The sequence below is a fragment of the Pelobates fuscus genome, chromosome 2 (assembly GCF_036172605.1).
Source record: "Pelobates fuscus isolate aPelFus1 chromosome 2, aPelFus1.pri, whole genome shotgun sequence".
NCBI classification, from domain to species: Eukaryota; Metazoa; Chordata; class Amphibia; order Anura; family Pelobatidae; genus Pelobates; species Pelobates fuscus.
In genome coordinates this window covers 311,466,783-311,483,289 of record NC_086318.1, presented here as the reverse complement: position 1 = coordinate 311,483,289, position 16,507 = coordinate 311,466,783, and the positions used below count along the sequence as shown (strand labels likewise).

General features: G+C 44.0%; 1 pseudogene; it reads left to right on the top strand.

Moving 5' to 3' along the window:
• The first annotated feature begins 14,965 nt into the window (after positions 1–14,965).
• LOC134585816 (endogenous retrovirus group 3 member 1 Env polyprotein-like) lies at positions 14,966–16,105 on the top strand (annotated as a pseudogene).
• The last annotated feature ends 402 nt before the right edge of the window (positions 16,106–16,507 follow it).

Genomic DNA, 16,507 nt, shown 5'->3' with positions numbered 1-16,507 from the left:
GGGGTTGTAGGGGGGGGACCCTGAGCCCCCAGTTGCTCATGAAGCCAGGCCAGGCCTCTATCCCGCACAGCAGCTCTCACTCCCTCCAGGATTTCTTCCATTGATGCCATGATCTGAAAGACAAAAGAAAAAACCAACACAGACCTGCCAAAAACAATTACCAGGTAAGTGTCAGTTTAGTTAAAATGTCCCTTACTCATAAAATGGCTGCTTAATATACTCCTATCATCCAACCCCCATTTACAAATAACCACGCCCCTTTAACTGGTTACTCCCCTGCCTACTCCTGGCTCTGTCAAGGCCCACTCCCCTGACTGCGCTGTTCCATTGGCTTCAAAATACAAGGAGTAAAATAAAATTTCAGTGTGGAACAATTTTACAATTTGGTTTGTCTTGTAAGGTTAATAGCCATAACAGAAAATAAAATTGCATCATAACATTTTTATTAATATAAAGTAGACATTAAAGGACATTTCACCAAGGGTATTTTGAGACTTTTAACATAGCCATTTAAGGTCTTATGAGTACAACAATGCCCACAATGTATGCTTTTGTCTATCTTGTGAAGCTACAGACCTGACTATTTCAGTTTTTACAGATAGATGGATTTAATGGGCCTATGTCTAATTGTTAGGCTTTATTTTTGTTTGAATGGTCAAATTACCCCACAAAGTCCTACCATTTGTGAAAGTAGACAATCCAGGGTATCTCATACGGTAAATATTTAGCCTAGACTTGCTGCCATTGTTTCAACAGTTAATGTCAATGTTTGTGGTAAAAACCTTTTATTTTGCATATTTTACATTCACATTTTTGCTGGCTATTTTTAAAATCTGATATGTGCCAATATGATTTATCATCTAATTATGCTCAACATACTCTTCTGAATGAACCAGTACCACCAATTTATGACTTTGGGACTCTCTTGTGGAGTTACAGTGCTATACTGGAGATCTGACCATTCCAGTTTTTCAGTTAGAATTTTTCATAGATGGATTTGGTGTGCTTCTTCTACTTTTTGGGGCCTTGTAGCAGTTGGACAGTTCTAATTGCCCCATAAATGCATACCATGTGTGAAATTAGACACTACATTTACGGTATTATTTTATTTTCAATATTTTTATTTATGCATACTATAATTAAGCAGATTATTTTTAACCTGATGTGTGCTTTTGTAATAAAAATCCCTAAATTGAGTTCAGCTATATCTCCTGAATGCAGAAATGTTAAAATGTTTGTGAAAACACAGGGCTGAATTTATAACCTGCCCAATGCAGTTTCTCAAAAACAATGGCAAGTTGAAAAGGGGTCTGTAGTGCATTTTATTATATCACTTATTTAAACTACTACATAAATTCATACAATTTACAACATGGACACCATGGGGTCTCTCATGTGATATATTTTAAACGTTATTAGGGTGACATTTAAAAAATAAAAAAAAGTTTTTAAAGTTTGTAGCACTCATTTGTATTTATTTTAAATATAAATTGAATTTTATTGCTTAACTTTTAGATAATAAAATCATCCAAACTATACTCAGCAACATTTCCTAAGTAGAACAATACTCCATATGCATACCTTTGCAAAGTAACAATCTTAATCCTATCCGTAATTAGTGATGTACTGAACTGTTCGCCGGCGAATAGTTCCTGGCGAACATAGCGTGTTCGCGTTCGCCACGGTGGGCGAACACATGCGCGGTTCGATCCGCCCCCTATTCGTCATCATTGACTAAACTTTTACCCTGCGCCTCACAGTCAGCAGACACATTCCAGCCAATCAGCAGCAGACCCTCCCTTCCAGACCCTCCCACCTCCTGTACAGCATCCATTTTAGATTCATTCTGAAGCTGCATTCTTAGATAGAGGAGGGAAAGTGTAGCTGCTGCTCATTTGATAGGGAAATGTATAGCTAGGCTAGTGTATTCAGTGTACACTACAGTCCTGAAGGACTCATCTGATCTCTGCTGTAAGGACAGCACCCCAAAAAGCCCTTTTTAGGGCTAGAACATCAGTCTGCTTTTTTTTTTTTGTGTAATCTAATTGCAGTTGCCTGCCAGCTTCTGTGTCAGGCTCACAGTGGATACTGTGCCCACTTGCCCAGTGCCACCACTCATATCTGGTGTCACAATAGCTTGCATTTAAAAACAAAAAAATGTTTTTCACTGTAATAGATTGAATAGCAGTTAGTTGTCTGCAAGCGTCTGTGTGTCAGGGCTACAGCGTGTACTCTGCCAACCTCTGCCAGTGCACAGTGCCACTCATGCCACTCATATCTGGTGTCACAATAGCGTGCATTTAAAAACAAAACATTTTTTTTCACTGTTATAGATTGAATAGCAGTTAGTTGTCTGCAAGCGTCTGTGTGTCAGACCAACAGCGTGTACTCTGCCAACCTCTGCCAGTGCACATTGCCACTCATATCTGGTGTCACAATAGCGTGCATTTAAAACCCAAAAACATTTTTCACTGTTATAGATGAAATAGCAGTTAGTTGTCTTCAAGCGGGTGTCAGGCCTACAGCGTGTACTCTGCCAACCTCTGCAAGTGCACATTGCCACTCATATCTGGTGTCACAATAGCGTGCATTTAAAACCAAAAAACTTTTTCCACTGTTATAGATTGAATAGCAGTTAGTTGTCTTCAAGCGGGTGTCAGGCCTACAGCGTGTACTCTGCCAACCTCTGCAAGTGCACATTGCCACTCATATCTGGTGTCACAATAACGTGCATTTAAAACCCAAAAACTTTTTCACTGTTATAGATTGAATAGCAGTTACTTGTCTGCAAGCGGGTGTCAGGCCTACAGCGTGTACTCTGCCAACCTCTGCAAGTGCACATTGCCACTCATATCTGTTGTCACAATAGCGTGCATTTAAAATCAAAAAACGTTTTCACTGTTATAGATTGAATAGCAGTTACTTGTCTGCAAGCGGGTGTGTCAGGCCTACAGCGTGTACTCTGCCAACCTCTGCCAGTGCACATTGCCACTCATATCTGGTGTCACAATAGCGTGCATTTAAAAACAAAAAACTTTTTTCATTGTTATAGATTGAATAGCAGTTAGTTGTCTTCAAGCGGGTGTGTCAGGCCTACAGCGTGTACTCTGCCAACCTCTGCCAGTGCACATTGCCACTCATATCTGGTGTCACAATAGCGTGCATTTAAAACCCAAAACTTTTTCCATTGTTACAGATTGAATAGCAGTTAGTTGTCTTCAAGCGGGTGTCAGGCCTACAGCGTGTACTCTGCCAACCTCTGCCAGTGCACATTGCCACTCATATCTGGTCTCACAGCAGCTTGCACGCATAGTACCACTAATAAAAAAAAAAATGACAGGCATTACACACATGGACGTACGGTGTGATGATGATGATGTTGTACCCGCTGCTGCTTCCTTTGCTGAGTTGTCAGATACAAGTGAAGCGGTTGATGATGACGATGCGTCCATGGATGTCACGTGGGTGCCCGCTCGGCAAGAAGAAGAAGAGGGCGAAAGTTCAGATGGGGAGGCAGAGAGGAGGAGGAGACGAGTTGGAAGCAGGGGAAGGTCGTCGCAAGGAGCTAGTGGCACAGTCAGACAGCATGCATCGGCACCCAGGGTCAGCCCGACAGCACGCCAATCACCGCATGCTGTGTCCACCACCAGAATGCCGTCATTGCAGAGCTCAGCAGTGTGGCATTTTTTTAGTGTGTCTGCCTCTGACAACAGCGATGCCATTTGCAACCTGTACCAAAAGAAACTGAGTCGTGGGAAGTCCAACACCCACCTAGGTACAACTGCTTTGCGTAGGCACATGATCGCACATCACAACGCCTATGGGATCAACACATGAGTACAAACAGCACAAAAACTCAAAGCCGCCATCCTCCTCCTGGTCCAGCATCTTCAGCCACGTCAACCACTGCTGTCCTCCTTGCCCCCTCTCAATCATCCGCCACTCCGTCTTTCGCCTTGAGCAGTTCCCGCTCATCTGCCCACAGTTAGGTGTCTGTCAAGGACATGTTTGAGCGTAAGATGCCAATGTCAGAAAGTCACCCCCTTGCCCAGCGTCTGACAGCTGGCTTGTCTGAACTATTAGGCTGCCAGCTTTTACCATACAAGCTGGTGGAGTCTGAGGCGTTCAAAAAATTTGTGGCTATTGGGACACCGCAGTGGAAGGTACTTTTCACAAAAGGCAATCCCCAACCTGTACTCGATTGTGCAAAAGGAAGTAATGGCATGTCTGGCACGCAGTGTTGGGGCAAGGGTCCATCTGACCACTGATACCTGATCTGCAAAGCATGGTCAGGGCAGATATATCACCTACACTGCGCATTGGGTAAACCTGCTGATGGCTGCCAAGCATGGACGTCTTGCTCCACATCAACGGCACCCCCCCAGCTCCCCAGGTACTATTCCACATCCCGGATACGGCAGTGTCACACCGTCTTGGGTTTGACTTGCTTGAAAGCAGAGAGTCACACCAGACAAGCACTCCTGTCCGCCCTGAACACACAGGTGGAAAAGTGGCTTACTCCGCAGCAACTTGATATCGGCAAAGTGGTTTGTGACATCGGAACAAATTTGTTGGCGGCATTGAAGTTGGGCAAGTTGACACATGTGCCATGCATGGCACATGTGTGTAATCTGATCGTACAACGCTTTGTGCATAAGTACACAGGCTTACAGGACGTCCTGAAGCAGGCCAGGAAGGTGTGTGGCCATTTCAGGCGTTCCTACACGGCTATGGCGCACTTTGCAGATATCCAGTGGTGAAACAACATGCCAGTGAGGCGCTTGATTTGCGACAGCCCGGCACGTTGGCACGTTGTATTCCTAATGCTATAGTCTTAATGTCCCTTGTTAGTTTCCGGCCCGCCTCTCCGTGCACATACAAAACAAAATTGAACAAAATCAAATTAAAAAATAAAATACTCACCTTCTCTCTTACCTTGAGTCTCCTTCAGTGCTGCCACAGTCTCCCCTCCTCCCCCCCCCGCATAATGTAATTCCATTCAATGCTCGTTATAGAGGAGCATTGAGAAACTGTAGGCGCATGCTTGGTGCTTGCCTCGATGTGCCTATGATTCTGCCATTCTCTATGACTGTAACCGATATTCCTGTGTCACGTAATGCTAGATCAAGGATAGACAACCTTTGGCACTCCAGATGTTGTGGACTACATCTCCCATAATGCTCTCACACCCATAATGCTGGCAAAGTATCATGGGAAGTGTAGTCCAAAACATCTGGAGTGCCGAAGGTTGCCTATACCTGTGCTAGATTATGAGAGCCAGGAAGTAACAGGAAGTAACAGTCTCAACTCTATCCAGAGGGCTTGGAGGTGTGGCTTGAAGACTCACTTTCCAGCTTTCAAATTATTAAAATAAAGTAATTTGGGGCCACTAAGGAGGGGGAAATACTGTTGGCACTGTCATTTAGATGAAGTTGTTATAATGAGTACTGTGTTCCTTTAAACTCTGGTTTTCCATTTGTTTGTGTTTAAAAAAATGCAAACAAACAGAAAACCAAAGTTTAAAGGAAATCTTAATTGAAATCATTGTAGAGCAACTGAAGAGAATATGATGGTGTTATACAAGTTATATTTATTTCCTAATTTAATGGTGGGAATTCCAAACAACCTATTTTGAAATGATTCAGGCCACAAAAAAAGTAAATTAATTAAAGTTAAAAAAAAAAACTGGAATACTAAGTATATATATAAAAGAAAATATTAAGAAAGGGGATTTGGCATTCCAGATATAAGTGCCTAATATTCAGCTTCCTTACTGTTTCTGGCACTATTGTTTCTTTGCAAAATATAGAGAGCAATCAACTAATTTAGAGAATCACTTTTTATATCCACACAAATTAGAACATATAATAAGGGTCCCCTCAAAAACACGTAAATTAGAATTAATTGCCAGATATAATATTATCTGTATAATGTGGCATAAAATGAAAACCCTTCTTGAACAGTTTACCCGCAAGGTTGCCTCCAGCACTGATCTAAACTCACCCCAGTTGGCATCTGGCTTCTGAAATGTCACTTTCAGGAAAAGCGGAGTGCCGGCTGGCAGGGACACCACTGAATGGCTGAGAGCGGCAGCTGATGCACATTTCTTTTAGAGACAGTTTTGTGTATGGAAAAAAACTGATTGGCTGAGACTGTCAGCTGACTTCTCTCAGCCAGTCAGTGGTGTCCCAGCCAGGTGGCAACTTTGAGGTTTGAGTGCGCCCGGGGGCCTCCTGGCACCTTAATAACTTCATTTAGATTAAGTTGTTATGATTCCTGGAGTGTTCCTTTAAGAACCGTTTTTCTTCTTTTCAGATATGCTTATTTTACTTAATAAAAAACATGTAATGAAAGAGGTTACTACCAGGGGATGTACATGTTTTGTTTTGAAACAGACCTAACAAAACATTTGATTTGATGATTAAACTATAATCTTATACTCTCTCAGGAAACAGAACATTTTAAATTATGTAAAAAATTAAAAAGACAAAGGGGAGATGTTCACTGTAGAAAACTAGAGAAAGATATTCTCAGCTCACATAGTACTAACTAAATGAACAACACAATTGTAGATACACAAGGAATTAGCTCATAACACCAACAATTTGTTTGTCTCTATCTCTGCCTTTCTCATCTCAAGTCATTTGCATTCCTCTCACACTGAGCTTAATCTACATACTGTACATTTTAGTTTATGGTTGTGTGCCATTTTCAAGGGAAAATATTGTGGTGGAATCTCGGTAAAAATAAATTTAGTAGGCCGAGATTACCACGTGGCATGTGTACGTGCATATGCTGACGTATCGATCAGTTGGTTGCACGAGGCAAGATACGATCAGTAGTGTACGGAGCATGTGCAAGAATACAGGATATAGTATTCCCCTCCTCCATTGTGCTGGACAAGCCATGCGGTCAAGCAGGAAGTTAATTCTTATTTGTATTGATTGGTCAAGAGAATGTGCGGGTGGAGCTTAATATGGGAGGAGTTATGTGCCTATATAAGGAGCCTGCACTATTGTCCGGGGCTCAGAACTTGCTGTATTTTGGTGACGTTAGTCCCTCTGAGTCCCGATCGGTGATCCAATAAAGAATCTCTTCCTTCCTGAAGAAACCTGTGTCCATCTCTCTGTGCTTTGCTTCCGTCAGTTTCTCCGGTATCATTTGGTGCATTGGCCGGGAAGCTCATCGTTCAACGGTAGCTGAGAGGCAGAGGCGTGAGACGGTCTATCTTTGCCCACGTTCTCTACGGCTGCACCCCTGAACTTCTGCGTGGACCTCCCTTCGTCTCGGCGCCACTGGTCTGTTGTCCAGGAGATCATCGACCTCTACGTAAGAAGTGCTGGGGTGTCCCCGTCGATGAGTGTGAACTCAGGTTCAGGAACGAGGAGGTAAGACAACTGCTGTTTTAGACGGCAGACCCACTAGGGGTATACCGATTGTGCGGTAGGCCCATAAGGGGTTATTTGTGTATGGAATCTGCCCCCTCTGTCGGAGGGAAGGAGCGAAGGCGCACCGCTCAATCGAACGCTCTTTAGTCAGACCGTTTGATTTGGTTAGTCAGGCGGGGTCCTGTGTAAATAGCCCTAGCCGGACACCGGTGTCTTGTCTAGACTAGCGTTCTAGGGTGTATATTACGTTCGCTAGGTCGGAGGGACCGGGAGACTAAGCGGCGCCTGTGTAAATTCGGTTCGCTAGCTCTCAACCTATCTTGGCTAAGTGGGAAGGCGTGTAAATTTGGAACCCACTAGATTTTTGATAGTAATCGACTAAGAGGCGCCTGTGTAAATTCGGTCCTCTAGCTCGCTATATGTGGTGCTTGGGCAGTGTGGCTAACCAAAACGGGTGTACATAGTTTTAGGTAGTCCATTCAAGGTACTGGCCAATAGTTTAGTTGGGAATTGTAAATGTGATAAAGATTGTTTAGTAAAGTGTATATCTTGTTAGATAGCGCGAGCTCAGCCGTCTAGCGAGAGTGTTAATAGTGTGTTGCTGTATCATATTGCACGGTACCATAACCCTGTATATTTACTGACACTGTATATAAGTACTAATCATTGTCGTCTATTGCATGTTTAACACCATAACCACTAATAATTGTATTGTGACCTTAAATTGTGCTTTGACCTATGCTAACCGTACTGTAACCGCTATTTGTAAAAGACGATGTTACTGGGGTGTGTTATAGACGGGTAATTCATATATAGAGAATTATAGCGTGGGTGACTGTAAAGTTTCGCCAAAGGGCATAATATTGATTATCTAGTGACTGGTGTAACAGCTGTGCGTGTACGGGAATTCCCTGAGTGTTTATTGTGTTATTGTGTACGTTTCACTTGGTAACCGTACCACGTGGTGCTGTTGCCAGAGGAAACGGGTGTGACTGTTGAATAGTACGCGTGCATAGTATTCGTTGTCAACGACGTTCCATTGATAAGTATGGGCGCGTCGGAGTCAACGATTCCGGATCCCTTAGGTTGTATGGTGAAGAATTTTAAAAAGGGATTCAAAACATGTGATTTTGGGGTTAAAATGTCTCCTGTATGTTTGGTCACTTTGTGTACTAGGGAGTGGCCTACTTTGGTTGCGGCATGGCCGCCACGTGGCAGTTTGGATCCAACTCTGGTACAGCGCTTACACGTGGCTGTATCAGGTAGGCCTGAACTTTACGGGCAGTTTCCTCATATTGATTGTTGGAGACAGGCCGTAAATGACTCGCCAAAATGGATTCAGACATGCCACGAGGAGCAATGTCGCCTCATGGTGGCTAGGACTTGTTTGTCCACTAGGACTGGTGTTAGGCCCATTTTGGACACGCCCCCTGAGTCCGAGATCCCTTTGCCGCCCCCTTACTTTCCTTTAAGAGGAAGTGACGCGAATGCAGGAAGTCCTGCACCCCTTTCCCCATTGCCCCCATCCACTTCCGCTTCCTCCTTCAGTACAGAATCCACCCCCTCTCGTACTAAATCTCCCCTTCCGGAACCAGAACCAACCCCCATTAGATCTGAATATCCTGATTTGGCGCCACTTCAGACTTCCGGTCAAGCTTCTTCTAGCTCGGCTCGAAGTGTTTTATTTACTAATTTTTCCCAAAACCAAGCTCCCACATCCTCATGCCTTATTACCCCCCGACCGGAACCTCTAACTGACGCCCCTCTACGTAGCCCCATACTAACCCGACAACTGACCGGTACCCAACAATTAAAACATTATCAGATGCCTCTTCGTCTGAATCCCGGGTCAGCCTATATCGATGCCGCAGGTCAAATGGCACATGCTGACCCAGTCTTCGTATATGTCCCGTTCACGACAACCGATCTCTTGAATTGGAAGACCCACAATTCCTCGTATACTGAGAAACCACAAGCTATGACTGATCTGTTCACCTCAATAGTTCAGACACATAACCCGACATGGGCTGATTGCCAGCAGTTATTAATGACTTTGTTTAACAATGAGGAAAGGACAAGGATTAATCAAGCGGCCATTAAAGCGCTAGAGGATAGAGCCCGTGCTTTGAATCAAGCCAATCCAGCAGCATGGGCCGCAACACATTATCCTAACACCGATCCCGACTGGAATGTAAATGGTGCTGATATGGTTCAACTCAGAGCCTATAGAGACGCTATAATTGCTGGCATGAAAGCCGGAGGAAAGAAAGCCATTAATATGTCGAAGACAGTTGAGGTGATTCAGAAAAGTGATGAAGCGCCCAGTGTCTTTTATGACCGATTATTGGAGGCATACCGCTTGTATACCCCCTTTAATCCGGAAGACGCAGATAATTCCCGAATGGTGAACTCCGCCTTTGTCAGCCAAGCTTACGGAGATATTAAGCGCAAGCTACAGAAGTTAGAAGGGTTTGCAGGTATGTCTATCACCCAACTAATGGAGGTAGCGAATAAAGTATACATGAACAGGGAAACAGAAAGTAAGAAAGAGGAAGAGCGCAAGATGCGTAAAAAGGCAGATATGTTAGCGGTAGCGATCGCAGGCGTAGATAGACGGGGCCCAGATAGAGGCGATGGTAGATGGAATAGGGAGCCCTTGAGTAGGAATCAATGCGCGTATTGCAAGGAAGAAGGGCATTGGAGGAATGAGTGTCCGCAAAGAGAGCAGTACGAGAGAGACCAACCCAGGGCAGGTTACGGAAACTTTAGAGGCAGAGCAAGAGGTAGAGGAGGCCCCGGAGGGAATAATGGTAATAGAGGGAGTAATGGGAACAGAGGAAGTGTTAGGGAAGATAGGTATTTTCCAGCAGCGCAAAGGTCCCGCGATAGAGAAGGTAGGGACTTTGTAGGATTGGCTGACACGGTCATGGAGGACTATTGATACCGACCGGGCTCCATCCCCCTTGGTCGAGCGGAGCCTATGGTCGATGTATCAATAGGGGGAAAACGGAGTGCGTTCATGATCGACACTGGTGCTGAACATTCAGTGGTGACTAACCTAGTTGCTCCTCCATCTGGAAGGACTATTACTGTAATAGGAGCAACTGGAAGAAGTGCTGAAAAACCGGTTCTTAAAAGTCGACTCTGTACATTGGGAGGCCACGTAGTAAAACATCAATTCCTTTATATGCCTGAATGTCCAGTCCAATTGCTGGGACATGATATGCTATCTAAGTTACAAGCGCAGATTACGTTCCTACCAAATGGAACAACATCCTTAAAGTTTAATGGACCTTCAGGTATTATGACATTATCCGTACCAAAGGAAGAAGAGTGGCTACTTTATACAGCGTTGACTAGCCAAAACCCTAGGAGTGATGAATCCTTATTCAACATACCAGGAGTTTGGGCAGAGAACAACCCACCAGGACTGGCCCGCAATATTCCACCTATTAAAATTGAACTAAAACTTGGGGTTTATCCAGTAAGCCTAAGACAATATCACATCCCGCAGAAGGCTAAGAAGAACATCCAATCTTATCTGGATAAGTTCATACGGTATGGTATCCTAAAATTCTGTACTTCCCCCTGGAACACCCCATTGCTGCCTGTTCAAAAGCCCGGTACAGATGAGTATCGACCTGTGCAGGACTTGAGAGCAGTCAATGATGCGGTTGTTAGTATACATCCAGTTGTACCCAATCCATATAACCTGCTTGCTTTAATTCCGGGCGGGGCTACTTACTTTACAGTCTTAGACCTCAAAGATGCCTTCTTTGCCTCCGAATTGCCGCAGAAAGTCAATGTATCTTCGCTTTCCAATGGGAAAACGCTGTGACGGGCTCAAAACGCCAAATGACCTGGACAAGACTGCCCCAAGGGTTTAAAAATTCACCTACCCTATTTGGTTCAGCTCTAAGTCAAGATCTACTGGATTTCGAGTCCATCCCAGGAGAGTGTGTATTGTTACAATATGTAGATGACTTGTTGATAGCAGCAGTTACAAAGGAAATATGTCAGCAAGCAACGCACGATCTACTACACATTCTCTGGAAGGCAGGATACAAGGTGTCTAGAAAGAAGGCTCAGTTGTGTTTGCCAACTGTCAAATATCTGGGATTCCATATCTCTAAAGGTTAAAGAATTTTGGGGCCAGAGAGAAAAGAAGCTGTGTGCCAAATACCGATACCCAAGAATAGAAGACAAGTGCGAGAATTCTTGGGGGCAGCAGGCTTCTGTAGGATATGGATTCCCAGCTACGCGATACTGGCAAAACCTCTGTATGCAGCTATCAAAGGTACAGAGCACGACCCCTTCTTATGGACTCAAGAACAGCAAACGGCATTTGAAGATGTGAAGAAGGCTTTGATGAGTGCCCCAGCATTAGGTCTACCTGATCACACACGACCATTCTACCTGTATGTACATGAGCAAAGAAGAATGGCTGTGGGAGTATTGACACAGTACTTGGGATCATGGCAAAGACCTGTTGCCTACATGTCTAAGCAACTGGATGCAGTGGCCAGCGGACTTCCACCTTGTCTAAGAGCCGTAGCTGCAGCCGCCCTGCTAGTAGCTGAAGCCGATAAACTCACTCTGGGTCAAGAACTTTATGTACGAGTCCCACATGCAGTACAGACGTTGTTGGATTACAAAGGACGTTGTTGGATTGGTTTAGTAATAGCCGTATGACCAAGTATCAAGCAATGTTGTGTGAAAACCCAAGAGTGCATTTAGAGACTGTAAACACCTTAAATCCAGCTACCCTTTTGCCACAACCTACTAAAAGTCGACATGATTGTTTGGAAGTAATGGATGAAGTATTTTCAAGTAGACCAGATCTTCGTGATTTTCCCATCCAGAACCCCGATGTTCAATATTACACTGACGGCAGTAGTTATGTGAAAGAAGGGATCCGCTATGCAGGATATGCAGTAACAACAATTGACAAGGTGATAGAAGCTCGGCCACTGGCGAAAGGAACATCAGCACAAAAGGCAGAATTGATAGCACTGACACGAGCGTTACAATTGGCTGAAGGTTTAAGAGTGAACATCTATACGGACTCCAAGTATGCGTTTTTAACCACTCATGCCCACGGAGCTTTGTATAAAGAAAGAGGACTATTGAATTCAGAAGGCAAAGAAATCAAGTATGCAGCTGAAATCCTACAACTATTGGAAGCAGTGTGGGAGCCGAAAGAAGTCGGTATCATACATTGTCGAGCGCATCTGAGAGGAGATGGTGATGTAACCAAGGGAAATCGGATGGCAGATAGTGCAGCTAAGCGTGCCGCTGAATCGGGAAGACAGGAGTATGTGGGGCATATAGCTGCTCTTATACCAACTCCACTGTCTCAATGGACTCCAGTTTATACAGCTCAAGAAGAGGAGTGGTTAAAGACTGAACCTGGAAAGTATTTGGAGAACAAATGGTATCAGTTGGAAGATGGAAGAATAGTCATTCCAGCATCACTAGCGGTAGAAATTGTCCAAAATTACCACAACGGGACACATTCTGGGAGAGACAGCACAGAGGAATCTCTCAGAAAACATTTCTACATACCAAGATTGTCCAACTTGACTCAGGCCATTGTACGAAGACGTGTAACGTGTGCTAAAAATAATGCAAGGCAAGGACCAGTAAAGCCACCAGGAGTCCAGTTTATGGGGGGACTCCCCATGTCCGATTTACAATTGACTATACAGTGATGCCTAAGTCGGGTGGACATCGTTACCTGCTGGTAATTGTGTGCACCTATTCAGGCTGGGTAGAAGCATGTCCTACTCGTACAGAGAAAGCAGGAGAAGTTGTGAGATTCCTGTTACGAGAAATAATACCCCGATACGGACTACCCTGCTCTATAGGATCGGACAATGGTCCAGCTTTTGTTCATCAGTGCCTACAACAGCTGACTCATATGCTTGGTATAAAGTGGAGGCTTCATACGGCATATAGACCCCAGAGTTCTGGTAAGGTAGAGAGAATGAATAGAACTATTAAGAATCAGTTGGCTAAAATGTGTCAGGAAACCCAACTTAAGTGGAACGTTCTCTTACCCATAGCTTTATTGCGAATCCGCAGTACCCCTACCAGAAGGATGGGCCTCTCTCCTTTTGAAATCATGTATGGGCGACCACCTCCCGTACTTGGTAACTTAAGGGGGGATTTGAGTCAGTTGGGAGAAGGAATTACCCGGCAGCAGGTTGTAGAGTTGGGTAAGACTATGGAGGAGGTACAGAAATGGGTACAAGATAGATTACCTGTGAATATTTATCCCCCAGTTCATAGTTACCACCCAGGAGACCAAGTGTGGATTAAAGAGTGGAATAATGTACCGTTAGGGCCCAAGTGGAGAGGTCCTTATGTTGTTCTTTTGTCTACCCCTACAGCGATAAAAGTAGCCGAAGTGACTCCGTGGATACATCCCTCCAGGGTTAAACCAGCAGCAGTCGATTCTTGGCAAGTTACAGCAGATCCAGAGAATCCCTGCAAGATCCGGTTACACGCACGACTCAGTCGGAGTGACGAGGAACTTTGTGGATTACAAAATTTTATTGTTTCAGAGACTTGGTACGTGAGTGAGGAGGCCATAATAAAGCCTGTCCGCTCACCGACGTATAGTATATAAGCCAGGAAAGTCTCGAAGGGACCCCTGTGAAGACGAGCAGAACTCCATTCCCTGCAGCCCTTACATCCTGGAAGCTGAGGTGCCTTCGCACGGACGAAGACTGAGGATGACGACGAAAGAAGTGCTTATAATAATGTTTATTTATGTGTATTTTTATATTCAGGAAGGTAGAGGTACCGACACTCCTAGCTGTGAGGTATGCATTAAGACTACAAGAACAGGTAACCATATTTCCCAAACCCTAATTTGGCATTCACAATACGAGTGTAAAGGAGATGTATCAAGATGTAGATACCTAAATATAGAATATAGTGTGTGCCATTTAGGAGTAGGAGAACCTAAGTGCTTCAGTCCGGAGTATCAACCTCGTACAATTTGGTTGACTCTCAGGAATGGAGATCTTCAGGGGACCCTAATTAATAAGACGGTGTTAGAATCCGTACATTCTTCGGGTGTTCTGCTATTTGATGCGTGTAAGGCGATATCAAGTGGTAGAAAGCCGTGGAATGTATGTGGGGATCTTAGATGGGAGAGGACGTATGGGTCTAACGATAAATATATTTGTCCCAGTAGTAAAAATAAATATGTGAGTCCTAGATGCCCAAATAGAGACTATAACTTTTGCCCATATTGGTCTTGTGTGGGGTGGGCAACTTGGGGACAGACAGTAGACAAGGACATGATTGTGACTAAGTTGCCTACCAGCCCATATTGTAAGTCTATGGAATGCAATCCAGTCCATATACTTATAAATAACCCCGACAAGTTCTTAGACAAGTATGGTAATTTATTTGGGTTTCAAATATATGGGACGGGTTTAGATCCTGGGACAGTATTGTTTATAGGGATAGAGACTGATACGGTATCCTCCCAAACTCATCAAGTATACCATTCCTTTTATGAAGAGATGAGCATAGATAATAAGATCCCCCATAATGCTAAAAACCTGTTCATCGATTTAGCCGAAAGTATTGCCGGTAGTCTTAATGTTACCAACTGCTATGTGTGTGGAGGTACTAACATGGGAGACCAATGGCCTTGGGAAGCAAAGGAGGTAATGTCCGGTTCTGAGGCAGTTGACCAATTAATATCTACACAAGCCGATTATCATATGAGTGTTAGAGGTAAATCTGAGTGGAGATTAAAGACCTCCATCATAGGTTATGTTTGCATAGCAAGGAAAGGAATGATGTATAATACTTCTGTAGGAGAATTAACTTGTCTAGGGCAAAAAGCTTATGATGATGATACAAAGAATACAACTTGGTGGTCGGCTTCAAATGTCTCAGAACCATCTAACCCGTTTGCTAGATACGCCAATTTAAAGGATGTGTAGTTTGACCTATCTATCACATCTACCTGGAGAGCCCCAGCAAGTTTGTACTGGATCTGTGGTAAGAAAGCCTATTCGGAGTTGCCACAGGACTGGGAAGGGGCATGTGTGTTGGGTATGCTCAAACCATCCTTCTTCTTGTTACCTATTGAAACAGGTGAGACTTTAGGTGTTAAAGTGTATGATGTGAATCATAGGAAGAAAAGGGGACCCATAGAGATAGGCGCCTGGGAAGATAATGAATGGCCTCCCCAGCGTATTATAGATTATTATGGGCCAGCCACGTGGGCAGAAGATGGTACCTTTGGTTATAGAACCCCTATTTATATGCTCAACCGTATTATAAGATTACAGGTGGTGGTTGAGATTATTACTAACAAGACATCACAAGCGCTCAATCTTCTAGCGAAGCATAATACCAGGATGAGGACAGCAGTCTACCAAAATAGATTAGCCTTGGATTACCTTTTGGCAGTAGAGGGAGGTGTATGTGGGAAGTTTAACCTGAGCAATTGCTGTCTTCAAATAGATGACGAAGGGCAAGCAATAGCTGAGCTTACTAGCCATATGGTTAAACTAGCGCATGTGCCTACTCAGGTATGGAAAGGGTATAATCCAAGTAGTTGGTTTGGTAGCTGGTATGAGTGGTTTGGAGGGCTTAAGGCAGTGGTAGGTGGAGTCCTACTGATTTTAATGTTGTGTCTACTCCTGCCGTGTCTTATACCCTTAGTAGTTAGGTCTGTGCAAAGCCTGATAGAAAATATAGCAGAAAGGAAGGCTGCTGCACAGATAATGGCAATTTATAAATATAAGGCTCTAGATCAGGGAGAACAAATGCAGGAAGATGAGTGTTGAAGATTCACATCATAAGATAAGTCTGGTCTGGTTCAAGGTAATTTGCGGTGTATGCAATCTAAGGTTAAGTGATGCCTCAAGTAATTGTGAAATATCAAGAGGCATCAAAGGGGGGAATGTGGTGGAATCTCGGTAAAAATAAATTTAGTAGGCCGAGATTACCACGTGGCATGTGTACGTGCATATGCTGACGTATCGATCAGTTGGTTGCACGAGGCAAGATACGATCAGTAGTGTACGGAGCATGTGCAAGAATACAGGATATAGTATTCCCCTCCTCCATTGTGCTGGACAAGCCAT